This window comes from Cherax quadricarinatus, chromosome 70, assembly GCF_038502225.1.
Source record: "Cherax quadricarinatus isolate ZL_2023a chromosome 70, ASM3850222v1, whole genome shotgun sequence".
NCBI lineage: Eukaryota > Metazoa > Arthropoda > Malacostraca > Decapoda > Parastacidae > Cherax > Cherax quadricarinatus.
The window spans coordinates 1592814-1620478 of NC_091361.1; positions in this window are offsets into that span (position 1 = coordinate 1592814).

A 27665-nucleotide genomic window follows, 5' to 3' on the forward strand; every position below is an offset into this window, starting at 1 on the left:
ACAAACAGGTAAGTGGATGAAAATTCGGGACATCTCAGAACGTTAGTCCGTCTCCTTCAATTCTACTCGTTGATTGGCAGGTGACCCTCTCTGTCATCCAAGCTGGAAAGAGACAGGTTACCCACTGCTTAAGAAATCACTCTCCATGATAAGTACAATACCTAAAAGATGTGGTGATTATTACAACAGTCAACTTAGAGCAAGACTGAAAGGACTAAGTTTATTATTGGTCAAAAGTGAAGCTTTCAACCAATAAATCCACTAGAATACAAGGCAGGCATGTACTTACAGTAGTGCTGGGAACTGTGAGTCTAGTGTTTACTGTTTGGACCGGAGCCCCACACGTAACCTTTCGGGGGGGAAGGGGAAGAAGGAGAGGAAGGGATAGCGGGAGCTAGACTGACCCTACCTTAACAAGCAGCTGGCAATCAAACTATCACTTTCGGGGTGGGGGGAAAAAAAAGGCGGGAATAGCGGGAGCTAGACTTGCCTTACCTTAACAAGTAGCCGGCAATGAAACTATTGTTACTGTATTGCTACTCCTATCTATTGAACTTTTCCCTCACTCTCCCCCATCCCAAGACTTATAGTCAAGGAGTATAAGAAGAATAGGCGAGGAAAAAGTTCTAACATGTGGAAGTCGTGTAAGGTAACAAATCTTTTTCTGACTGTCACGACTTAACCAGTGAGAGAAATAATTGGATGAACCATTGATATACACAATATGGAACTTAAAAGCCTGGAGTGCCAATGTCCACCTCAACACGCGACTGTTGGTTCCCTTTAAAGTTTCTAGGTATACCAAAGGTTTGTGGTCCGTTTCTAAAATGAATTCTTTTCCCAGCAAATAAAATTTAAGTTTGGAGATACCCCACACAAGGGCTAAACATTCCTATTCTATTGTGGAGTATCTCGTTTCTGCGGGAAGGAGTTTCCGGTTTAGGAAGCATACAGGGAAGGGAGTACCATCATGGTATTGTAGTAACACCGTACCTAAGCCAGTATTGGAGGCATCAGTTCTTAAGCAAAATGTTTTATTAATATCTGTAATCTTAAGTATAGGGTCTTTCGAAAAGATACTTTTAATCTCATTAAACTTTTCCCGAGCTACGTCGGAAAGTTCAAGAGATTCCTTCACAGACTTTTTAAGGAAGTCGGATAAGATGCCTGTAAGATCAGTAAGGTTTGGGATAAACTGTGCATAAAAATTTACAGAACCAAGAAAGCTACGCATGAGCTTCTTGGTTTTGGGGAATTTAAATTCTAATAAAGCTTTGATCTTACTGGGGAGAGGCTGCAGAGAGTTATTAGAAAGTATCAGTCCAAGATATCTAATCTTGTTATACCCAAGGAAGCATTTTTTCGGCTTGGCAGTGAGGCCATGTGAGCGTAAACTACGTAAAACTGATGTTAATGTTTGGATATGCTTGCCCCACGTGGATGTCATTACGTAAATGTTATCAAAATAAACTGAAACATTTGGCACAGGCAGTTACCAAACCGGAGGGCATAGTTCTATATTGCATCAGTCCTTCGTGTGTAGGAAAAGCGGTGTACTGCTTAGAAGAAGGATCTAACATTACTTGATGATATGTCTGCGCAATATCAATCTCTGAAAAGAAGGAAGAGTCTTAAAATTTGTGTAGATCTTTATCTATTAAGGGCATAGGCTCAGCATCCCACCGAGTTATAGCATTAAGGCCTCTGAAGTCAATAGCAAGTCTATATGAATTATCCTCCTTCTTAACCATGACTACTGTGAGCAATATGCAGATACTGAAGGTTCAATGATCTTTAGTTTTAATAATTTGTCTACCTCTCGGTCAAATGCATCCCTAAGGTGAACTGGAGCTGGGTATAATTTTTGTTTGATAAGATTGTCCGTCACTAAGTCAATCTTATGGACTACCGTGGAGGTAACACCTGGAATATCAGTAAAGACGTCTGAAAAGTTACTCACACATTGAAGTAGTTCATGTCCCTTATGGTCATCCAAAGATTCATAAATATTAATGTTGATGGCGCCCGAGTGGTCAAGAGTCACCAAGTCATGTAGTTCTTCATCATAGTCTAAGTTAGAGGTGTCAATTACACGCACCTTACATTCTTCAGTTGTCTTATCAAGTTCGTGTGGAAAAACTAAGTCAAAGTTATTAAGGCAGTTGACCGAATTTCTTCGGTAATATTTCTTAAGGATGTTGATATGATAACGCTTTTGTTTCCCCTTGACTTCTATGAGGTAGTCAACTTTCCCACAAATTTGTAATACTTTATATGGACCTTTCCATGCTACTAATAATTTGACTTGATAGGCAAAAGTACCAGAACTTCATCCCCTACTTTAAAACTTCTCCTCTGACTTTTGGAATCAAAATAGGTTTTGTACTGGTCCATTGACAAGCTTAGGTTTTTCGAAACTATGTCAGAGGTCTCCTCAAGTTTGGATCTAAGGTCAAGGAGAAACTGGTAAGAAGACTGAACCTCAGTACTCGCCTCCTCATTAGTCCATAAGTCATGAAGGATGGACAATGGGCCTCTGGCCTGTCTACCATAGAGAAGTTCAAAAGGTGAAAACCCCAAAGAGTCACTGGGAACCTCCCTCATGGCAAACGAATCACAGGGTAGGTAACGATGCCACTCCTTAGGTTTAAGGGAGCAAAGTTTCCTTAAAATGGATATTACAACCCAGGATTCCAAATGGCCTGTTACCCCGGGTGTAATGGGAGCAAATAAACACAGTAGAAAAAGTTTAGACTTATATTATCCTTCACCAATTTAGAACAGCAATATGTACACTATGTACAGTGATAAGTATAGTGCACTCCACGGTAAGCAAAGCAGAAATAGAAGCCACAAGATAGCAGACCGTGCTTCAACCAGCTCTAGAATGGGAATGACAAGGGCAGACAGGAGAGCGGTACCCACATAACCTCTGCGATTGCCAAAACCATCTTCTTATTGGCTAGAACCTGGTCACTAGTTGAACGACGGGGCCCCATCAACTCTTAGCAACCTGGTTCGCTGGTTGGGGGAGATAGCCTGTAAATGAGGGTGTGTACATGCGCCGAATAAAGGTTACGTACTCTTTGCATGCCACACCCCCACCCCGAGAAGGCTCAGGATTAGGCTGCCACCTCCCAGTGGTAACCGTGCCGCCATGGCACAAAATGGGACCGCCTTTCCTCTCCACCATCCAACTCTTAGATAGAGCTCAGCTTTTCTTGTGACCAAAAGCCAAACCCTAAACTTAGAGTGAGACAGCAGTCAGACAGGCTAGCATAGGTCCAAGATACAGGCGGACGGTAGCCCGCATCCCCTCACTAAAAAAAACCCCCACACCAGGGGATAAAAAAAAAGAGCATGAAAAGGGGTTACCACAAATAACATCCTAACGTAAATAAAATATTATTCTCTAGATAAAGAGTCTGCCAACATATTTTCTTTGCCGGCAATATATTTAATGGACAGCTTATATGGTTGCAGCCTTAGCGTCCAGCGCATAAGCCTTGTGTTGTGGTTCTTCATGGCTTGGAGATATACTAGAGGATTGTGATCACTGTAGACTGACCACCTGCGATGTCTGGCCCACATAAACATCGAAATGCTCCAAAGCCAGTACCAGCGCGAGGGCTTCTTTTTCAATGGTAGAATAAGCCCTCTGATGCGGCTGGAACTTGGCTGAAAAGTATGCTACAGGCTGCAACTCCTTGTTCCCGATTTGTAATAGTACTGCGCCAACCCCAGACTCACAAGCATCAACCTGTAATGAAAAAAGTTTGGAGAAGTCTGGAGACAAGAGAATGGGTGCAGTACACAATAATCTTTTTGCTTTATTAAAAGCAGTGTTACAGTCTGAGGTCCAATTAAAGGGAACTTTTTGACTGGTAAGAGAGGTAAGAGGGGCTACAATATCTGAGAAATTCTTACAGAATCTTCTGTAAAATCCTATCATGCCTAGGAAACGTTGAAGAGATTTCCTATCATGAGGAACTGGATAATCTTTAATAGAAAGAACTTTAGCAAGTTTAGGTGCAACTTTACCACTACCTACTTCATGGCCTAGAAAAGTGACAGTGGCCTGGCCAAAGGAAGATTTAGATAAATTAACTGTTAAATGGGAACTCTTAAAGGTCTCAAACAGAGCCTTAAGTCTAAGTAGGTGTTGATCCCAAGTATCAGACACCACAACAATATCATCTAGGTACGCTGCCGTGCCTTCAAGTCCTTTAATAGCCTGATGGATAAGTTTCTGGAATGAAGAGAGGGAATTTTTCATTCCGAAGGGTGTAACTGTATTGATAATGACCTCCTGGAATTACGAAGGCAGAGATTTCCTTCGCCTTATCTGTCAAAGGTACCTGATAGTAGCCTTTAAGGAGATCTAATTTGGACACAAAAGTAGCCTTACCCACAAAGTCAATTACGTCATCCAGACGAGGAAGAGGGTAAGCATCTGTAATTGTGACCTCGTTGACTTTACGGTAGTCTGTACACATACGAAACCCTCCATCAGCCTTCTTCACAAGGATGCACGGTGAAGCCCATGGACTAGACGACTCCTCCACTAAACCATGCTTTAACAAAAATTCTACTTCCTGCTGAAGTAGCCTTTGCTTTTCAGGATTAGCTTTGTAGGGGGAGAGTTTAATTGGTTTAGAGTTTCCCACATCTACATCATGGTAACCTAACGTACATTTTTTCGGCACATCCGAAAAAATATTAGGATATGACTGTAGAAGCTCAGTTAAATTTGTTGCTTGCGTTTCAGATAATCTCTCCATTAAAGGGCTAGGATCCTTGAGGAGGACAGAATTTGAAAGTTTAATATTAATTTCAGAGATAGAGTCAGAGTAGTCCTCAGAGGTAGAGGACAGAGTCATTACTGGGACTTTATCTGGTGTATGGAAGTATTTTAATTGATTAATGTGGTAAGTTTTAGTTTTTGAGGTCTTATCAATTGGAGCTACCACATAATTTACATCAGATAATCTACTTACAATCTGCATAGGTCCCGTAAATCTAGCTTTCAAGGTGTGGCCAGGTATAGGTTCCTACACCAACACCTTGTCTCCTGGATGGAAGGAGCGGAATTGTGCACTTCTGTCATACCTCTTGTTCCATCTTACTTTGAGCTGTCTTTAGGTTAGCCTTGGCTAACTGACGTGCCACCTGCAACCTTGAAGACGGATTGTAGAGTGTTGAGCTAACGTCTTCTCCCGTCCATCCTTCTTTGAGCACCCGAAGAGGACCTCGTACATTATGCCCAAAGATCAGCTCAAAAGGACTATACCCTGTAGACTCTTGCACAGTCTCTCGTACTGAGAACAGCAACAAAGGTAGTGATTCATCCCAGTCTGTAGGAAAGTGCATGCAAAAACTTCTCATCATTGTTTTTAATGTCTGATGGAATCTTTCCAAGGCGCCTTGGGACTGAGGATGATAGGCAGTGGATAAGTTGTGGATTATCCCTAACCTAGTTAATACTTCACTAAATGCTTTGGCAGTGAAGTTAGTACCTTGATCACTTTGAATAGTTTTAGGAATGCCAAAACAAGAAATGAATTTTGTTAAAGCTTTGAGAATAGCTTTAGTATTAATACTACGCATTGGAATTGCTTCAGGATATCTGGTTACTTTATCCATAATCGTAAATAAATATTGATTTCCAGACTTTGACCTAGGTAGTGGACCTACACAATCTATAATTAAATCTGCAAAAGGTTCTCCATCAGCAGGTATAGGTTGGAGAGGTGCAGGTTTAATGGAATGTCCAGGTTTTCCAACTTGCTGACATTCTCGGCAACACCTAATATGATTCTTCACATCTTTCTTTAATTTTGGCCAATAAAATTCTTTTGTGATTCTATACAAGGTTTTTGTAATTCCTAAGTGACCTCCTAATGAAGTATTATGAGCAATATTTAATATTTGAGGTCTATACTTTGTTGGAACCACTAACCTGTCATACAATTGCCGGCCCTCTATCTCCTTACCAGTCCCAGTGCAGATCAAATAATCGTTTTTAACTTCATACTTGACCGGATGACCCAAAGAGGATTTACCCATGGCTGCCTCAAAAGCGAATTTTAAAGAAGGGTCCTTTCGTTGTTCCTCCCGGAAGGACAGTCCCTCGGGCATGGAAACAGACATCTGGCAATCCTGCAACCTGGGAATAGGAAGGCTTGGTCGGGGTCTGTTCACTTTATCTACGAGGCTCTGGCCAGTTTTCCTCGTAAAACAATGTGGCTATTCCGAGATCGGAGTCGTCCAAGGATAGGTCAACATTCTCTCCAGACAACCCTTGGGATGTTGCCCGAGTTATGGCCAACACCGGAGAAGAATTAATCATAGGTTCAGGACATGAAACTAACAGTAGTAATGTTATTACCCAGTAATAACACTGCATCTTTCATGGGGAATCCTTTTGAGACACCTACAGTCAAGTACCCAGTGTAATATTTGCACTGTACATAAATTTTATGCAAAGGAACAGAATATATAGCTCCTCCAAATGCTTCCAATAAAACAGAGGAATTCAAAGAAGTATTCTCTGAAAGGGGTAATATTCCCTCTTACAAGTGAGCAATATGCTCCAGTATCTCTAAAGGTCTTTACCTTAGTTGTTTCTGAGTTTTCCTGAAGGGAAATAAGACTTTTGCAATAAGGGGCCATACCTTTTTCTACTTCTCTAGGGGACATGTTACTAGGGATATTAGAGATTTTCCCAATGGGTTGGGGTTTATGGGGGCAGTTGGAACTGATGTGACCTACTTTATTGCACCTGAAGCAGACGACAGGCTTGCCCTTTACTCCCTGTTGACGTTGCAAATGGTGTCGTTCTGGCTGGTGTTTCTCTGGATACTGTTGTCGAGATGCACCATGAGTAGTTTGCCTCTCCGCAGGTGGACCATATGTTGAGAAGCGTGGCTCACCAGGTGACTTAGTTGGCTGTCGTAGACGTTCTCCCTCCGGTTGGCACTTCATTCTCCAAGGTTGACGATCTCTGCTGATGCCAGGCTGTTGAAAAGAGACGGGACCGCTCGGACAAGGAGCGGTTAGTTTCGAAGGTATCAGCCAACCTGGCTGCCTCCAATGCAGTGGTTAAGTCACGATCCTGCAGAAAGACTCGAACCTCTGGTCCCACAGACTCCAGCAGGTTATCAATCAGAATAAGCTGCACCAGCTCCTCAAAGGTAGAGACACCACTTGCTTTATACCAGCAGGTAAAAGCTTTGGTTTGCTGTCTCACAAAGTCCACTAGGGATTGACCAAGCTGTCGTCTGCCCAGCTTAAAATTTTTGCGGTATTTGGCTGGGATACATGTATATGCTCCCAACACTGGTCTTCACTACTTGATAATCAGAAAATTCAGCGTCATTTAATACTGACGTAAATTCCTGTGCCTTACCCGATAATGCTGTATGAACCAACGATGCCCAATGCTGTTCCGGCCACCTCAAGGCTCGAGCCTGATTTTCGAAGCTTTCGAAAAATTGCTCTGGTTCGGCCTCATTGAAGCGGGGAACAAACTGTACTGCTTTTTGTAAACTAAAATCATTTACAGAATGCGAAAACTGCCTCCTTTCTCTTTCCCTATCAAATTCTTCCCTTGCGAATGCTCTCTGTTCCCTAGTTTGCTCAAGATTGATTTTTGCCAGCTCAAGTGCCAACGACGCTGATTCACCTTGAGACAACCCAGCTGCACAATACTGACCATTTTGCTCCGTAGGTGTATCATCTTCCTCCTGCGAGAACATAGTAGTTTTTGCCCTAGCTCCCGTAGAGGGAGGAGTCTGATGTGCCATCTCTTCTTCTATAAGTTTGTCAGCAATCAGTGAACGCAGTTGCGCAGCTGTGAGAGTGCGTTTGTATGTAATGCCAATGGAACGAGCAATTTGCCAACAACGCTGTAGGGACAATTTAGGTAGGTTATGCAAAGTATATGCCGACACCAGACGTCTGACTCGTCTAGGTGGCATAAGTTATTCGCTATGCACAGTACGATTGCAGAATACCCCAACGTAACACGTTAATTTGCAGAACACGCTTAGCTATGCACAGTACGATTGCAGAATACGCATACAAGCAAAGCTGACTGCAAAATTCTCCACACCGAACAGGCTAGTAACAACTGACACGCAAAATTTGTAAAGCAATGCCAGACAGCAAGCTGCACAATGTTCCTGCTACGAGCTTCACCCTAAGCTCAACCGTTTCTCTAAGTCCAGCTCAACTCTCGGACAGGCTACCCATATTACAACCCAGGATTCCAAATGGCCTGTTACCCCGGGTGTAATGGGAGCAAATAAACACAGTAGAAAGAGTTTAGACTTATATTATCCTTCACCAATTTAGAACAGCAATATGTACACTATGTACAGTGATAAGTATAGTGCACTCCACGGTAAGCAAAGCAGAAATAGAAGCCACAAGATAGCAGACCGTGCTTCAACCAGCTCAAGAATGGGAATGACAAGGGCAGACAGGAGAGCGGTACCCACATAACCTCTGCCATTGCCAAAACCATCTTCTTATTGGCTAGAACCTGGTCATTAGTTGAACGACGGGGCCCCATCATCAACTCTTAGCAACCTGGTTCGCTGGTTGGGGGAGATAGCCTGTAAATGAGGGTGTGTACATGCGCCGAATAAAGGTTACGTACTCTTTGCATGACACAATGGACTTGAGAATCGAATGCTGGCGCTCAATCCTCCCATTACAGCTGGGATGATAGGGAGTGGTGAAGAGAGGCTTCACTCCCAGAAATTGGTATAGATGTTGCATTAAGTCAGATGTGAATTGTGTCCCACGGTCAGACAAAATTTCTCTAGGGTTGCCCACTCTGGAGAAGATGGACAAAAGGGCTTCAGCCACCTCTGCAGTAGTTATGGTCTTTAAGGGAACGGCTTCAGGGAAACTCGAAGCATAATCAACTAATGTTAATATATATCTATGTCCCGCAGATGAAAGTGGAGATAAAGGACCAACGATGTCAATAGCTACTCTTTCAAACGGTACCGTAAAGATAGGCATTTTGACCATAGGTACTCGCCTGGTACCTCGGGAGGATGACAGTTGGCAAACTTTACACGATCTACAATAGGTAGTGACATCTGAGGACATTTTTGGTCAAAAATAGGTTTCCCTAATTTTATTTAAGGTTTTACGATGCGAGAAATGTCCGGCCACTGGCAGGTCATGAGCCATTTTAAGAACAGTCTCTTTGCATTGACTTGGAACAACTAAGATGGAATAGTCTATCTCATCTGAATTTAATTTGAATACTGACTTTTACAAGATACCTTTTATATATTCAAATTTATATGAAAAGTTTTTCCTTTGGATAACTTGATTTGTTAAGCGGCATTATGGCAATTCTGAAGAGAAGGGCAATTACGTTGTAAATTGACAAAGGAGTCCTTCGATACATCTAAAGGCTTAAAGTCAGGGAAAATCAAAGGATGGACAGTAGGAGAAGCCTGGGCTTTGGTCTGAACCCTAGTCAAGACATTTATGGTATCGGAGGTGATATCTTTACTTTCATCTAACAAGTGATCCGGTGATCCTACTACCTCGCTTTCGAGAGTAGCATCAATCGTTTTTAATCCCACATGAATCTCTCGAGACATTGTCTCATATGAATTTTCGAGGGGCTTCTCTGACTCTACAGAAAGAGGATCTGAAACACTTATGTCCATCTTTGGTGATGAAAGGTCAATCTCAGAAGGAAGAATGGCACCTTTTACATTACCTATTAGCACGGAGCAAGAAGTGATGGGAGCCAGTACGGCTTCAGACCAACTTGTGAACCATTTAGACCTAATGTAACAACGGATGGTAGGAAAAGTGTCCGTACGGCCCAAGTAGTCTGAAAGTATAGCAGAGGAATGAGTTTCTTTAAGGTTAGGGAACAGCTTATCAGAAATGACTATACATGTGCATCCAGTGTCTCGTAAAATGGTAGATACATTAAGTCCATTAAATGTTCCTGAACAGAAGGGTGCTTGGTCATTACAGTCTTTAAAACATCTTCCAACTTTTTGGACCATCTTAGAAGGACAATCTGGACGTTTATGTCCCTTAACACCACACAAATGACAAACAGGAATAAAAGAAGTCATTTTACTTTCCACTAGAGGCTTTGATTTCTTAAGGTCTGATGAACCCTTGCCCTTAGGGTTCGATCCCTTTAGGTCTTTATAGGAATTGTGAGCCTCAGCATACAGGTCAGCAGCCTCAGCAACTTCCTCAGCTTTAATCAGGTTACGTTCTCTAATGAATGTTCATATCTGGTGAGGAAGAGCTGTCAGGAACTGGTCAGCAACCATGAAGTCTCTAAGAGATTCATAACTGTGATCAATTCCTGAACTCTCTATCCAAAAGTCGAACAAACGAAAAACTGTTACCTGTAACTGCTGAAAGTTCTGGCCAGGCTGTATGGTGGCATACCTGAAATCTTTCCTGTAAGAATTAGTGGTTTTTTGATATGCTTTAAGGATTGCCTTCTTCAGTTGGTTATAATTACATATGATATCCTGCGACAAAGTTGCATAGATATTCAAAGCGGTACCAGAAAATAACATTCCTAACCTGGTAGCCCAGGTGTCAGCAGGCCATTCACAGAGGGTAGCGGTATTTTCAAACCTGATAATGTATGAAGTTATGTCTTCACCCTCTGTGAAGGGAGGTAAATTAGGTGTTGGAATATGTGCACTAGCTGCATGATGTTCAAGTACTCCTTCCTCTAATTGTTGTTGTGTCAAAGTTAACTTTTTATTCTCTAATTTAAGGTGAGATTTTTCGAGCTCGCGATCCTTTTCTGTCTCTATTAACTCAAGTTCTCTAGCTTTTTCCTCAACTTCTCTATCCTTTGCTCTTTCCTCAAGTTCTCTTAATTTAACCTGTTCCTCACGTATCTTAGCTTGTTCCTCACGTATTTTAGCTTGTTCCTCACGTTCTCTAGCTCTTTCTTCACGATCAAGTCTATCACACTCCTTTTTGTCTTCTCTTTCTCTTTCTAACTGTCTATCTTGGATTTCTCTCTCAATTCTCTCTCTCTCCTTTTTCTCCTGTCTTTCAAGGTTCTCTTTCTCCTTTTTCTCTTCTCTTTCGATTCTCTCTCCTTTTATTCATCTTTTTCCCTTTCTAACTGTCTTTCTTCTCTCTCAATTCTCTCTCTTTCAAGTCTTTCCTGGATCTTAGCACTAATGAAAGATTCTAAATTTTTCCCTGTTATTCCTAACTTACTTCCAGCATTCATCCAAAACTGGAATTCCTCCATGCTTGCAAGAATAACTTAAACTATCAGGGGAAATGAAACAGGTATTAAAGCAAACGGAGGGTTCAATTCCTGCTCCGCTCAAACTGTAAATAAACCAGAGGGCTCGATCCCTGCTTCAATTAAACAATATGTATTAATTAAAACGAAGGGTTCTATGCCGGCTCCGAGCAAACAGTAAGTAGAATGGGGTCACTTGACCATCCAATCTTCTCACCAACAAATCAAGAGTGTCCTATGACAGTTCCCTTGATATAATAAAGAGCTCAATGAAACAAATTGTCACTGGAAAATCTCGGGTCCCTAGAGTCTAATCCTCCAAAGTCTTTCAAGCTCACACAAAAATAGATGGCAGAATTAACTATTATATCCTGCCTTGACTTGACCTACAATAAATTGATACTATAACAATCACCGAATCTTTTAAATACCTGTACTGTAGTCCTACCATAGAGAATGATTACTCATGGCTGGTGCTAACCGTCTGTGGTATGTGGCGTTGAAGTACCAATGGTAGATTCGAGATGGAGTTGAATCTTGATTCAGTAGAGTTGATCCTGGCAAGGTCGCCACTTGTGAAGGCTTACTCAGCCCTGTAACAACTTCAGACAGTATTACCCAGGTTGGCTCCTCCTCAGGAACATTAATGTATAGAGAAAGAATAAAAACTGACAAACACTTTATTATTTAGAAAATATTAAATATAAAACACTTAAATATGAAGTATTAATCCTACATTAAAGAAAATGAAAAATTAAAAATATAAATGATAACTGAATTCAACGCTAATATAAATGTATATAAAACGTGTGTGTCTGGTGTTGGTGACAGTGCGTGTTGTTGAAATCGTAGCCGTTGCTGATGGTGGGGGTTGGGTTGCAGGTGATGACAACCCACCGGCTCTTTCTTCACAGATTTTCTAGCTTTCAATAATCCTTCCAGATGACAGGAAAGCAGGTTTTCTCCACTGCAATGATGAGGGGTTATATCCTGCTACTTGCATACACAAACAGGTAAGTGGATCAAAATTCGGGACATCTCAGAACGTTAGTCCCTCTCCTTCAATTCTACTCGTTGATTGGCAGGTGACCCTCTCTGTCATCCAAGCTGGAAAGATAGACAGGTTACCCACTGCTTAAGAAATCACTCTCCATGATAAGTACAATACCTAAAAGATGTGGTGAGTATTACAACAGTCAACTTAGAGCAAGACTGGAAGGACTAAGTTTATTATTGGTCAAAAGTGAAGCTTTCAACCAATAAATCCACTAGAATACAAGGCAGGCATGTACTTACAGTAGTGCTGGGAGCTGTGAGTCTAGTGATTACTGCTTGGACCGGAGCCCCACACGTCACCTTTCGGGGGGGGGAGAAGGAGGGGAAGGGATAGAGGGAGCTAGACTGACCCTACCTTAACAAGCAGCCGGCAATCAAACTATCACTTTCCACCTAGCTGGAGTATCACGGGCGAGTCACGTGATTTCTCTTGATATGATGCCTGTAGTCAAGAAATCTCTCTCTCCACAGCTGGTTATTGTTCGATTAGCACCTCTCTCTCTCTCTCTCTCTCTCCATCTCACCATCTCAACAGTCTCTGGCTGTTTGTTCATTATTTAGACTCCTTTTTGGCAGAGTATGGTTTTGCTGATGAGTAGAAACATACTAATTATAACTCTGCATTGACCTCATCGCTTTATTGCCGTGAGGTTGTGCTGCGCACACGCTCCTGGTTGAGAGGCCTTCCTGCGCAGATTGATTTTCACAAGATGGCGCAGACTATCAGAAGGCGCGTCAACACTGTGTGCTTTGATTTAGTGCGGGGTGTAGTTACGCCTCAGTCCGCACAGGTGCTTCTACCTTTGATTATTCGCGACACATACGGCATTGCTGATCAAGATTTGTATGGAGTATCGCTCAACGGGGCTTACCGAATATTCGTTAAGCTACGATCGACGGCAGTGTATGAGCGCCTGGTGGAGCAGTATCAAGATGGCTGTGTGGACGTAAACTCGGCAATTCGAGTTCGTTTAATTGACGTGTCGCGACACTACACTTGGGTGAAGGTACGCAACGTGCCTTTCGAAGCTGACGAGGCAGATATACGGAACGTTTTTGAACGTTATGGTACTGTGCATCTGGCAACGGCAGGTACCTGGGTGGATGGGGCGTACGCCGGCTGGCCGGAGGGTACGTTCAACCTAAAGATGACGCTGAGGCATCCCATCCCGTCGTTTGTCATCCTGGACGACTTTCGGACGCAAGTGATGGTGTATTACGCAGGGCAGCGCAAGACCTGCAGGCTATGTGGTGCTTATGACCATATGGCAGCACAGTGTGAGAGGCAGCAGCAACGACAGGTTGCAGACAGAAGGACGGAGCGAGGGCCTGACCCGAAGGCGGGGCCTGCCAGCGGGACGCCTGTAAAGGGCCATAGTTCGTCTTGGAGCGAGGAGGTGGAGAGAGAGTTCCCGATGGTGGGGTCGAGCCCATCAATGCCTGTAGGATCTACAGTCTCCGCTTTGGTGGAAGGGGAGACCAAGTTGAGTGGAGGAGAACGAGCAGAGGATGTGGCTTTGGAGCAGTTGACGGAAAAGTTTTTGGAGACGAAGAGAGCTGGGGATGATGTACAATTGGTGGTGGGACTTGAGGAGAGTGAGGACGAGAGGAGAGACAGCCAGCTGACTGCAGGTGCCTCTTCTACGGGAATGGTGACCGTGGTCGAGGTGGCGGCGGAGGTGCATTGTGAGGCATCCCCCGACCAGAGCATGAATGCAGAGAGTGTTCGGCGGAAGAGGGCGGCAACGCACTCTGATTCCGATGATGTCTTGACCCCGGCGCAGAGACCGGGGAAGAAACCGTGGGATGACGTGGTGAGTGGAGGCGCCACAGGTGTGTCCGGTCAGGTGTTCGACCGGGGAGGGAATAGAGCTCACTGTGGTGAGCATGGTGGGAAAAGTAGGAAGGCTGGTGACGTGTCTATGAAAGGAGTTACAGGGCAGCGTGTAAAACCCTTCAAGAAGGTTTCAGGTGTATGACTGTGAATGTAAATGGGTTGTGTGTGAATATGAAGCGTTTGTGGCTCCAAGGGTTTTTGAGGAGTCATGCCATAGATATTGAATTCATGCAGGAGCATAACTTTAAGGCGGGTCGGGATTTGAATGTGGATGGATATCGTGAGTTTGTGGCATATTCGGACCGTTTGAAAGGTGGGGTTGGAATTCTGATTCGGGAGACGAGCCCGTTTGTTGTAATTATATGTGAGGGAGGGGAGGGGGGTAGGGTACTCCGGGTAGATGGATGGTGGAGAGGTGAGCGACTGGCAGTGGTTTGTGTGTATGCGCCGGTGGAGCGTGATGTACGGGTGAAGAATGAATTTGTGCGTGATGTTTTGGTTTATTATTTGAGATCTCTTCCCTCGGTAACAATCGTGGGCGGTGATTGGAATTGTATAGTACGTACCATTTTGCTCCGTAGGTGTATCATCTTCGTCCTGCGAGAACATAGTAGTTTTTGCCCTAGCTCCCGTAGAGGGAGGAGTCTGATGTGCCATCTCTTCTTCTATAAGTTTGTCAGCAATCAGTGAACGCAGTTGCGCAGCTGTGAGAGTGCGTTTGTATTTAATGCCAATGGAATGAGCAATTTTCCAACAACACTGTAGGGAAAATTTACATAGGTTATGCAAAGTATATGCCGACACCAGACGTCTGACTCTTCTAGGTGGCATAAGTTATTCGCTATGCACAGTACGATTGCAGAATATCCCAACGTAACACGTTAATTTGCAGAACACACTTAGCTATGCACAGTATGATTGCAAAATACCCCAACATAACGTTATTTGCAGAACACGCTTAGCTATGCACAGTACGATTGCAGAATACGCATACAAGGTGGATACGTGATATCAAAGCTGACTGCAAAATTCTCCACACCGAACAGGCTAGTAGCAACTGACACACAAAATTCTCCACACCGAACAGGCTAGTAGCAACTGACACACAAAATTTGTAAAGCAATGCCAGACAGCCAGCTACACACTGTTCTACACGATTGACCATAGCGAAGCGAGCACACCGAACAAGCTAGTAGCGAGCTGTTGAACGATCACACAATAGCAAGGCTGACCATAGCAAAGTAACTGACACGCAAAATTTGTAAAGCGTTGGCAAAGCTAATGCAATGCCGGACAGCAAGCTGCACAATGCTCCTGCTACCAGCTTCGCCCTAGGCTCAACCCTTTCTCTAAGTCCAGCTCCAGATCCCGGGCAGGCCCCCATATTACAACCCAGGAGTCCAAATGGCCTGTTATCCTGGGTGTAAAGGGAGAAAAATAAACACAGCAGAAAAGTTTTGACTTATAATATCCTTCACCAATTTAGAACAGCAATATGTACACTATATACACTATGTACAGTGATAGGTATTAGTGCACTCCACGGTAAGCAAGGCAGAATAGAAGCCACAAGAGAGCAGACCATGCTTCAACCAGCTCTATAATGGGAATGACAAGGGCAGACAGGAGAGTGGTACCCACATAACCTCTGCGATTGCCAAAACCATCTTATTATTGGCTGGAACCTGGTTACTAGTTGAACGATGGGGCCCATAAATGAGGTTGTGTACATGCACCGAAGAAAGGTTACGTACTCTTTGCATGCCACAGTAACACTCCATGCTTACTCCCAGAGCTTAGGACAGGTATGACTGCAGGTTAACTTTGATGTTACATCTTTGTGGGGTAAGAGGGTTTTGAGAAGTTGAGAAATATGAAATTAGAAGTTTTTTTCTAACTGTTTAGAACAGGCCCTGTGACTTGAGATTTAAAGGAGACTTATATGCATGTTTTGCTTAGCGAAATTTATCTGAAATTTACGTTTTCATGGTAAATTTCCAACGATTTTTCTAAGAAAATTCTCTGTTCTTTTTTTTTTTTTAAGTTTTGCTATGCAAAGACTCTTTGACAGGGATTTTGGGTCTCTCATCTGCCCTGAGACGAAGGATGAAGGCGTCACCAGTATTGGTTTCAAACTCAGTAATGATGCATCTTATTACTGAAACTACACTGTCATTTGGCATCATGAACTTAGTGATTTTTGCACCAGATGATTTTGGTAAGTTCAAAAACAATATATATATATATATATATATATATATATATATATATATATATATATATATATATATATATATATTATATATATTAAATGAACTGACAGACGAAAACTATAGCACAAAGAAATGATCTTACTTAATTCCCAAAACTTACTATAATATTGATGATAACTGACCTTGTTATACGTATATAGCAAGTAAAGGCTGTTTATAACACAGTATTACAAATCAATATATGCGGTCAAAATAATCTTGACAAATTTTTCTCATATATACAGACACTTATGACGTCGTGAGAGGAGCGTGGACACAGGGTGTGACCAGTGAGTTGCATCTGGATCAACACTATGTGACCCCAAGTGTCGGTACAAACGTCCTTGATACTCGTTCCATTAATAAGGACACCTTCAATTATCATAAACGTTCATCTCTGTGGTCAAGGATAGACTGGACATTCTTATACGGGAGGGAACCTCTCCCACGATACTTAATGGCTGTCCTGGTGGTAGGACCAGCAGACTGGGTGCGCATGGCTGCAGTACAGGTCAGTCTCCAGAAAAAAATATATCCAATTGGTTAAAAGCCGATAACTAAATAATACATTTTAAAATGTGTTCGTGATCAGTGTCTCACTAATAAAACTGAAGAAAAATATGTAAATGTTCTTTAATATAGTATATTCTAAACTTTGAGCCTTTTAGTTTCTATGAAATTAATTATATAAGTGGCTCCTAATAAACTGTCTTGCAAATGATATAAATTTCCTTTTGTAATGGAACTCATGTAAGCCTTTGGTTAAACTATCCAGAACCAAAAAACTAGTTTCTTCACAAAAGATATTTTATAGCTGTTGACAAACAAGTCAAGATCACCATCAACACTGATCTCCTCTTGCATCACCTCCCTAAACAACGTTGACCAGCCTAAAGGATATAAAATTCCTTGCAATACATGATAAATTGTCGCTTACCCATCAAGATACAACGCCCCCCACCGCCTAGGATACGTGATCCATGGCTAATCAATGGAAAAAGTCTGCCACCCACCAAGATACATTACCCTTTGATCACCAAGACACATTGTACCTTACCCACCAGAATACGTTATGCTCTTCTTCTCAAGATACAAGGTCTTCCCCGTCAACCAGAGAACATGATGCATCATTCACGAGGATACACTGTTCTTCGAAAGTTAGTGATACATGGTGCTCCATTCACTAAGGTTACATGATTCACTTCACACCAAGATACACGGTCTTCCACTCAACAAGTTATAATAACCTCTGGATAACTCCATACACAGTTTCATACTCATCATGAAACATAGTAACCGACCCACCCACCTGGATACATGATTTTATTGTTCGTATCGCTCTTGGGCCGTACGGACAGGCTGCGCAGTAGCTCCTGACTCTGTTGATTGCTGCGCAGTTTTCCTCAGTGCACTCACAATGGCGGAAGGTGCACGTAGGCGAGTCAACACCGTCTGCCTTCAATTGGTGACAGGCTCGTTCAACAATCAGAATACACATCTACTGCTTACTGCGATACTCCGAGATACATATGGTATCAATAATGAAGATCTTTATGGTGTCTCTTTGAACGGAAATTCGAGGCTTTTTGTCAAATTCAGACAAAATAGTACTTACGAAAATATGGTTGCCACTTATCAGGATGTGATCAAAACTGTTAATCCTGGTGTCACTGTTCGCCTTCACGACGTCTCCCGTTTTTACACCTGGATCAAGGTACGAAACGTTCCTTTTGAGGCGGACGAGAGTGATTTGAGGAATGTTTTTGCACGCTATGGCACGGTTCATATGGCAACTATGGGACGGTGGCATGATGGTCCTCTAGTTGGTATGCTGGAGGGGTCTTTCTCCCTGAAAATGTCCCTCAAGCACCCTATTCCGTCGTATGTGGTTATGGAGGACTTTCGTACGCAAGTGTACGTTACGTACTCAGGACAAAGGCGTACGTGCAGGCTTTGTGGGATGTATGACCATATGGCGGCGCAATGCCCTACAAGACGTGATAAAACGACGGAAGTAAGGCGGTTTGATGTTTCAACGGAGCAGCGTTCATATGCTGCTGCTACACAACAACATATATTGCCTCGTAAATCATGGAGTGAGGAGATAGAGGGTGAGGTTGAAGACTCGCCGATATGTCTAACCCTCCCTGGTGCAGTGGAGGACGTGGGCGTGGTATCGGCGACGACAGAGGAAGATCTCGTTCATACTCAGGTTGACGTGGAGCAATCTATTCAAGAAGTTCTGAATGTTTTATTGGATGCTTCCACATCTGAGGGGCTTCACGGTGGTTTAGAGGATGTAAGTGTGAAGGAGAAGGACGGGGCATCCTCCGGGCATATTGCTGAACATCAGGTTGTGGTCGTGGAAGTTCATAGGAACAACAGTTCTGAAGATGAGATGGATACTGGCCGCAGTTCTCGTAAGAGAGTGGCGGTGATATCTGACTCTCAAGATGTTTTGACACCAGGACAACGGTCGGGGAACAAAGCATGGTGCGATGTGACTCGTAGAGACAAGGGCAAATCTACATGTGTTCAGCATGTCAAGGAGAACGACACAGGGGGGGGAGGTGGGGGAAGAAGTGGAGATACACACAAGGGAACCAAGAATGTCAAGGTATCCAAGGGTAAACCTCCAATGAAACGTTCAAGTGTATTACTTTAAATATAAATGGGTTACGGTCTGTTGAAAAACGTAAGTATTTGGAGGTTTTGTTAAAAAATTATGTACCCGATGTTGTATTCTTACAAGAACACAATTATAAATCTTTAGGTGAATTGCTGATTCCTGAATATATTTTGTACATGGGCTGTTCTAATAGACTGAAAGGTGGTGTAGCAGTGTTAGTTAAAGAGGCTAGCCCGTTTTCTTTGCAAACATATGAGGTAGGAGAGGAGGGGAGGGTTGTTAGGGTTGATGGGGTTTGGGGTGGGGTACGGGTGGCCTTCCTGGGGGTGTACGGACCGGCGGAAGGTGACATGCGTGTAAAAAATGCGTTTTTTAGGGACGTGTTGGTGTACCATTTAAGATCACTGCCAGTCGTCACGATTATTGAGGGTGATTGGAATTGCATTGATCGTCGCAAGGATGTCGAACCGAGAGGGAGAGGTTTTTTTTCAGGATATTTAGGGGACCTTTTGCGGAGTGTTAATGTTACGGATGTGGGGGGGGGGATGAGGTGGATGGGGTCATGCATACGTTCGTTAGAAGGGAGTATGCGGCAAGACTGGATCGCATATACGTTTCTAGAGGTGTCAGCGTCAGGAGTGTACGTGTGCTAAATGTGAGCTTTTCTGATCACAGAGGTGTTATGGCGGATGTTGACTGGGTAGGATTACCGAGGCGTTACAGAGGTTTCTGGAAGTTGAATGTGGGTTTAATGCACAAAAGAGGTGTGAGGGAAGATTTTGTGAGTGCTTGGAGAGGATGGTGGGCTGAATGGCAGGAGGGAATTGATATAGTCGAATGGTGGGATACTGTCGGTAAGGTGAAGGTGAGGAATTTTTATCAGCAGCAAGGAAAAGAAGACAAGAGAATGCAGTATGGGCTCTTGAACTATCTTGAAAATCAACTGCAAGCATGTTATACAAAGGGTGGGGGAGTGTATCCGGTGGTTGAAATTGAAAATTTAAAACGCTTAATTAGAGACTTTCACAATCGTATTTTTGATGCGGCGCGGATAGCAAGTGGAATTGATGAGGTTTTATGGGGTGACCGTCCTTCGGCGTTTGTCTTGCGAGAGCAGGGCAGACGCCGTAAGGCGACAGAATTAATGGGATTAGAGGTTCAGGAGTCATTGGGAAACTTTAGTAGGGGGCAGGTCCTTCAGTCAACGGAGGCTATGAATACCTTTGTAGACGCATGGTATGAATTGCAATACAAAAATGCTGGGATTTCTAAGGGGGCGCTGGGAGAAATGGGTGAATATGTACGTTGTAATCTAGAGTACATGGACAGGTTGGCTTTGAATGGACCTATAAGTGAAGAAGAGATTAGGTTAGCTGTGGAGGGTATGAGTGTAGGGAAGTCGCCGGGGATTGACGGAATCCCTTGTGATTTTTACAAGGACAATTGGGATTGTATTCGCGATTTTTTGGTGATATTATTTAATGCCATGAAAAGTAGTGGCATTATGGGACAGCAACAAAGAACGGGGGTGGTTGTTCTAGTCCCGAAAAAAAAATCTGGGAATTATATACATAATTATAGGGCAATTTCATTAATGTGTGGCGACTATAAAATTTTTGCGAAATTATTAGGAAATAGGATAAAACGGGTTTTGGAGAGAGTTCTGGACGAGGGACAATATGGTGTGCCAGGACGATCTATGTGTGTGGGACAAGGAATTATTCGCAGGTTCATTGAGGAAAGCGGGAGGGGTAATAAGGGTGGAATATTAGCTTTAGATTGGCACGCTGCATACGATTGCGTGGAGAGAGATGCATTATGGAAGTTTATGCAGTGGCAAGGTTTCGGAAAGGAAATTGTTAGTTGGGCACAGGTTTTGTACGAGCAGGCTACGTTTAGGGTGCAGGTAAACGGTAGGTTGGGAAAAGTTGTTAGGATGCATAGGGGATTACGGCAGGGGTGTCCTATATCACAAATTCTTTTTGCGTTGATTCAGGACCCGTTTTTTAGAGCCGTGAGGGGGATTGTACGACAGGATGACAAGCAAGGTTGGGTGGGGGTACAATCAGGAATTATAGGTTACGTGGACGACACTACGGTTTTATTTCGTGGAGCCAAGGTTTTAGGAAAAGTGAGCGAATTGGTGGAATGTTTCGGGAAAGCAACCGGAATGACGGTTAATAGGGAAAAATCAATGCTTATGGAGGTGGGGGATTGTGCGGGTGTGGTATTAGGCCAGAGGGAAGGCTGGCCTTTAGTAAATCAAATTAAGGTGTGTGGGATTGTGCATAGGGATAACATACAGGATGCGAGGAAGGTGAATTCAAGTGAGGCTGTAGAAAGGGTTTTAGGTCGTTTAACAGGTTTGAGGGAAGGAGGCTTGTCTATACATCAGCGCGCAATTGTGGTGAATGTGATTTTGTTCAGTAAGTTGTGGCACGTGGCATGTATTTATCCGTTACATCCATATGATGAAAAGCGTATGTTAACGCGTGTATATAGATATATTTGGGGTTCAGGTTGTGATTGGTTAACGAGGGATGTGGTGTCGCTCCCGGTTGGCCGGGGTGGCCTGGGGCTAATGAATCTGCATAATAGGATGTTAGGCATGTATGTCAAGCATAGCTACTTGAGAGAGGGTAGAATGGCTGGCACGGGTTTGACCTGGATAAGACGGGACTTGGTACGTTGGTTGACCGGCACGGATGTAAAGAGATGTGAGGACATGTTGAGGATGTTAATTTATGTAAAAGATCCACGCAAGATCAAGATCGGCAAATTGGCACTGGTAGAGGGCAGGGAGGTAGTGGCTAAGGTGGAGGGAATATATCCAATGTATGCATGGAAGGACATATGGGGTCGTTTAAAAGCATTAAGGTTACGAGCCAAGGTCAGGGAGATAATGTTTAAATTTTTACATAATATACTGCCGTCTGGGGAAGTTTTAGCGAATAGGCGCGTGCAGGAGGGGGGGCTGTGTTGTGTGTGTGGAGATCCTGATACGGTCTTTCATGCAGTTTATTTCTGTAAGAGATTGGAACACGTAAGGTTGTGGTTTGGTAAGGTGTTAAGAATGGTGGGTGGGGGTGGGTTTAGTGTCTTAAGAGCTTTAAGTTTAGATGTGGGGGGGGTCGAAACACCGGTACAGAATGCAATCGGATATTTAGTGACGGATTTTGTATATACGTCATGGGTATATAGGCATTTATCTGTGAGGGAGAGAATCAGAGCACTGGTAGCGATATTTTATGGTACACAACAGAGAAATAAAGACATTACGGGAAACAGATGGTTTTTCTTATTTTCAAAGGGATATTGCAGATTCAAGGTCAGGGATTTATGGGAGTTAATACCTTAAAGGGTACACGAGGCTGGCTTCTTGAATATGTGTGAGTGAAGGTGGCATACGATCGGTATGGGTGCGGTTTAATGTATAAATGATAGGTATGATCGTTAGTTTGGATGATGTTTTATTCAAACAAATATATATATACTATTGCTTGGAAACTAATTTTTGTTCTTAAATTGACGTGATTAAGAGAGTGGGTCTCTTATGAAGCAAACTAATGAACTGCATGACAGGTGTTATGTAAAAGCACCTTGAGCAACTTATATATATAGTTTTTCATTTTATATTTTCCTTGTATCAGCCATGTGGATGATACCTGGTAACGTTCTGCTTGGGGTCTCCTGGGATATATGTTTTGGAATGTGATCAGATATGAGGGTAACAATTTTGTATTATGTGTACATAATCTCTCATGTGTGTGTGTATATGTGATAAGAATGTGGTGTGTGTATGTTGCATAATGTTACTTGTTTAGCAATTCGGAATTATCTCATGCTATTAAGTGGAACCCTTTGTGTAATGTACTGAATATTTTTGTATCTTTGCAGTAGTCAAGTAAATTAACTACCAGTTTCATTACATATCGTTCGTTTTTGGATATTTTGTTATATATGCACTTGTTTATGTATTATGTCTTTACAAAGGTTTTATTGACATAAAATCAAACACTAAGGCATATTATTGATGAATAGTTTCTCTTTGTTTATAATGTATATAAGAGGGTTTTAATTAAGGTAACGAAGAATTTGTATATTCTTGTGTTACCTTAGGATAGGTACATAATGAATAGGGGACGGACGAATATTTATAACCGTTCTTGTGTATATATTGACAATTGTAATTATACTTACTATGAATGTAATGATAGGTAATCCTATGATTATTTAATGTATTGTATATTTTTTAAATTATAAAAAAAAAAAATGTTTAAGGCTTTAATTTTTATAATGTTATACGTATTGTTGTATGCTTTTATATGATATTTCATCATGTATGGTTTAGGGAAATACTAGTTGGCTTAGGTGTAAATATCGGATATGTGCTGCAGCATACTTTATAAGGTGTATTATGTTCATGTATTATGTTTTGTATACCTGTTTAATGAAGGATGGATTTTTATATATTTAATATGTTGTTATATGACGTTTTAAATAAAATATAAAAAAAAAAAAAAAAAAATACATGATAAATTGTCGCTTACCCATCAAGATACAACGCCCCCCACCGCCTAGGATACGTGATCCATGGCTAATCAATGGAAAAAGTCTGCCACCCACCAAGATACATTACCCTTTGATCACCAAGACACATTGTACCTCACCCACCAGAATACGTTATGCTCTTCTTCTCAAGATACAAGATCTTCCCCGTCAACCAGAGAACATGATGCATCATTCACGAGGATACACTGTTCTTCGAAAGTTAGTGATACATGGTGCTCCATTCACTAAGGTTACATGATTCACTTCACACCAAGATACACGGTCTTCCACTCAACAAGTTATAATAACCTCTGGATAACTCCATACACAGTTCCCTACTAATCATGAAACATAGTAACCGACCCACCCACCTGGATACATGATCATTCACCAAGTTCGACACTAGGTCCCCCTTTCACCAGAATACATAGTAATATGTTTACCATGAAACAAGTTCTTCTCTTCTTTGTGATACATAATTTCACTGCAACTAATATTAATTATTTCCTGCTCACCAAGAAATATGGTTCCTTGCTAACCATGCATATAGTCACAGACCCGTGACGATGCAAGGTCCAATAGACATCAATATACATAGTCGCCCATCCACCAGGACACGTGGTTCCCCACTCAACAGGATACATGGTTATTCATAAAAGGATACATGATCAATTAATGGCACCGCCCTGCCCGGCACTCTGACACGCTAACCCTCCAAACACCAGGCTGCCTCGCCCATTCCCACGCCACCTCCACACACTATACCCCAGTCAACCAACTACTACAACAAACATGTCCTCCAATCAACACCCAGACCCACCCTCTACTTCGCAACCCCTCCAAACAACACACTGTCTATTCTACTTCTACTCCACCTCTCCACTAGAATAACCTCACTGACCCATGCATTGCCACGTCACTCTTTCACACATAAGCAGCCCTAAGCATTCCCACACTAACCTTCCAAACACTAAACAGCTCCACCTACAACCACACCACTTCCCTTCTCTAAATACCATGCTGTCCATCTCACAACCCCCCTCCAGACCTGTCAAACACCTTACTTCCCTATTTACTACCACGTCACTCATCCAAACACTATACCCTGCTTTACTCAGCCCTCCAAACACCATGCAGCCCAGTCCATTATCATGTCACCCCTCAAAAGACCACTCTGCCTCGCGCACTACCATGCCACCCTTTCCATTCCAAACAAAATGCTGTCCTGCCCAATGCCACGCCAGACATTTCCCATCAATATGGTGCCCCATTCACTACAGCACCATCCACTCCCAATCATCATGCTGCCCAGGCCACTTCCATGCCACCCCTCTCCTGCAAACATCCCACTGTCCAGTCTACAGCCACACCACCCATCCAGTCGTCACTCTGACCCACACTATACCACGTCATTGTCTTCCCTCCCATCATCAAACTTCCCTCCCATCATCAAACTATGCTGCCCCGCCCATTACCTCGCCATACACTCCATTCCAATCACCTAGCTGCCCACGCCACTTCCACACCACCCCTATGCTGAAAAACACATGCAAGTCCCATCCAACACCAAGACACCCGGTCCACTCCATACAACATGACACCCCCCTCCTCTCCAAACAACACGGCATCACCTCCCCTTCAAACAATGTGAACCCCCCTCCTCTTCAAACAACATGACACCTTGAAGATTGAGACACTTATGCAGCATATGGGAATCTTTATTCAGGAAACGTTTCGCCACACAGTGGCTTCATCAGTCCAATACAAAGAGGAAGGAGTAAGGAGAGGAGGAGTATGAGGTAATCAGTCCCTCAGCCTGGAGTCGATGTGTTCAGTCCATCCCCTCCCCTTCAAACAAGACGACTCCCCCTCCTCTTCAAACAACATGACACCCCCTCCTTTTCAAACAACATAACACCCCTTCCTCTTCAAGCAACATGACACCCCCTCCTCTTCAAACAAAACGACACGAAAGGCCTAGAGCTATTATTCTACTCCCCCAGTGGTTGTTTTGCATATATATATATATATATATATATATATATATATGCAATAAGATCACAGTAAACAGGTGATTTCAAAATATGCAAAACAACCACTCTGAAAGAATAGAGAAATTCCAAGCGCTTTCGTGACTACTCACATTATCAAGGAACTATGAAAGTGAAGCATCCAAGGAAGCTATATAAGGGGTCGGCCAGCACCTCACTATCAGATCCCACAACGGTTAAACACGTGACGCGCGGCGAGCCAACTTGGACAGGTCCTTTGCAAAACTCACCCCCAAGCTATTTATTTGTCCAGTGTATTATTAAATTCTACCCAAATTCTATTAATTATAAATGGATCTAATTTATATAAACCAAAGGAAATATTCATATTATTGTCAAAACTGCTTTTTATGAAACAAGATTCAATTATATTCCTGTCGACCATGGACTTACTTGATACTACTTTCTCAACTTTTTGAAAATCAATTGGATGGTTAAAATCTCTTACATGAATAAATAGAGCATTGGAATCTTGTCCAGTTCTAATGCTATATTTATGTTGTTTTAATCTTAGTTCGAGATTTTTACCAGTTTGACCGTAATAAACTTTATCGCAAATTTTACAAGGAATCTTATAGACACATCCATCAGCATTTTGGGGGGAATTCTTAATCAAAAGTTTTTTTACTGTATCAAGATTTTTGAATACAACTTTAATATTAAAAGTCTTAAGAAGAGAAGGCATATCAACCAAGTTTTCATGGTAAGGGAGAACCAACATATTTTTAGTTGAATAAGGCTGGTTGCCCTTTTTTGGATTATAAAAAGTGTTCCTAGCAACTTTAAAAGATTTATCAATTACATTTCTTGGGTATTTTAAATCATTACCTATTTCATAAATTTTGGATATTTCCTCATCTATGAACTCAGGACTACAAATTCGTAAAGCTCTCAAAAACATTGATGAGAAAACAGACAGTTTGACTCTATCTTGATGCGAGGAATAATAGTGGACATAGGAACAGTTATTTGTAGGTTTTCTGTAAATTTTAAATTTGAATTCATTATTACCCTTAATAATTAAAACATCTAGAAAAGGCAATGAGTTATTTTCTTCAAACTCAACAGTAAAGTTTATAGAATGGGCTAAGCTATTTAATTTTCCAAGAAAATGGTGTATATCTACATTTTTGGGCATAAGACACAAAATATCATCAACATATCTGAACCATTTAGCTCTATTAGGGAGGATTGTGTTAAGCAACCTTGTTTCAAAAAATTCCATGTATAGGTTACTAAGAACAGGTGAAAGAGGATTTCCCATTGCCATACCAAACTTCTGAGTGTAAAACTTATCATTAAATACAAATTTTGCATCAACAATGCAAAGTTTAATAAGTTTAATGATAGTAGGAACTGGCAATGGTAAATCATAGTTAACGAGTTCTTCAGATAAGAAACTTAATAAATCATCAACAGGAACTTTCGTAAACAAGGAAGTAATAATGAATTCAAATTTAAAATTTACAGAAAACCTACAAATAACTGTTCCTATGTCCACTATTATTCCTCGCATCAAGATAGAGTCAAACTGTCTGTTTTCTCATCAATGTTTTTGAGAGCTTTACGAATTTGTAGTCCTGAGTTCATAGATGAGGAAATATCCAAAATTTATGAAATAGGTAATGATTTAAAATACCCAAGAAATGTAATTGATAAATCTTTTAAAGTTGCTAGGAACACTTTTTATAATCCAAAAAAGGGCAACCAGCCTTATTCAACTAAAAATATGTTGGTTCTCCCTTACCATGAAAACTTGGTTGATATGCCTTCTCTTCTTAAGACTTTTAATATTAAAGTTGTATTCAAAAATCTTGATACAGTAAAATAACTTTTGATTAAGAATTCCCCCCAAAATGCTGATGGATGTGTCTATAAGATTCCTTGTAAAATTTGCGATAAAGTTTATTACGGTCAAACTGGTAAAAATCTCGAACTAAGATTAAAACAACATAAATATAGCATTAGAACTGGACAAGATTCCAATGCTCTATTTATTCATGTAAGAGAT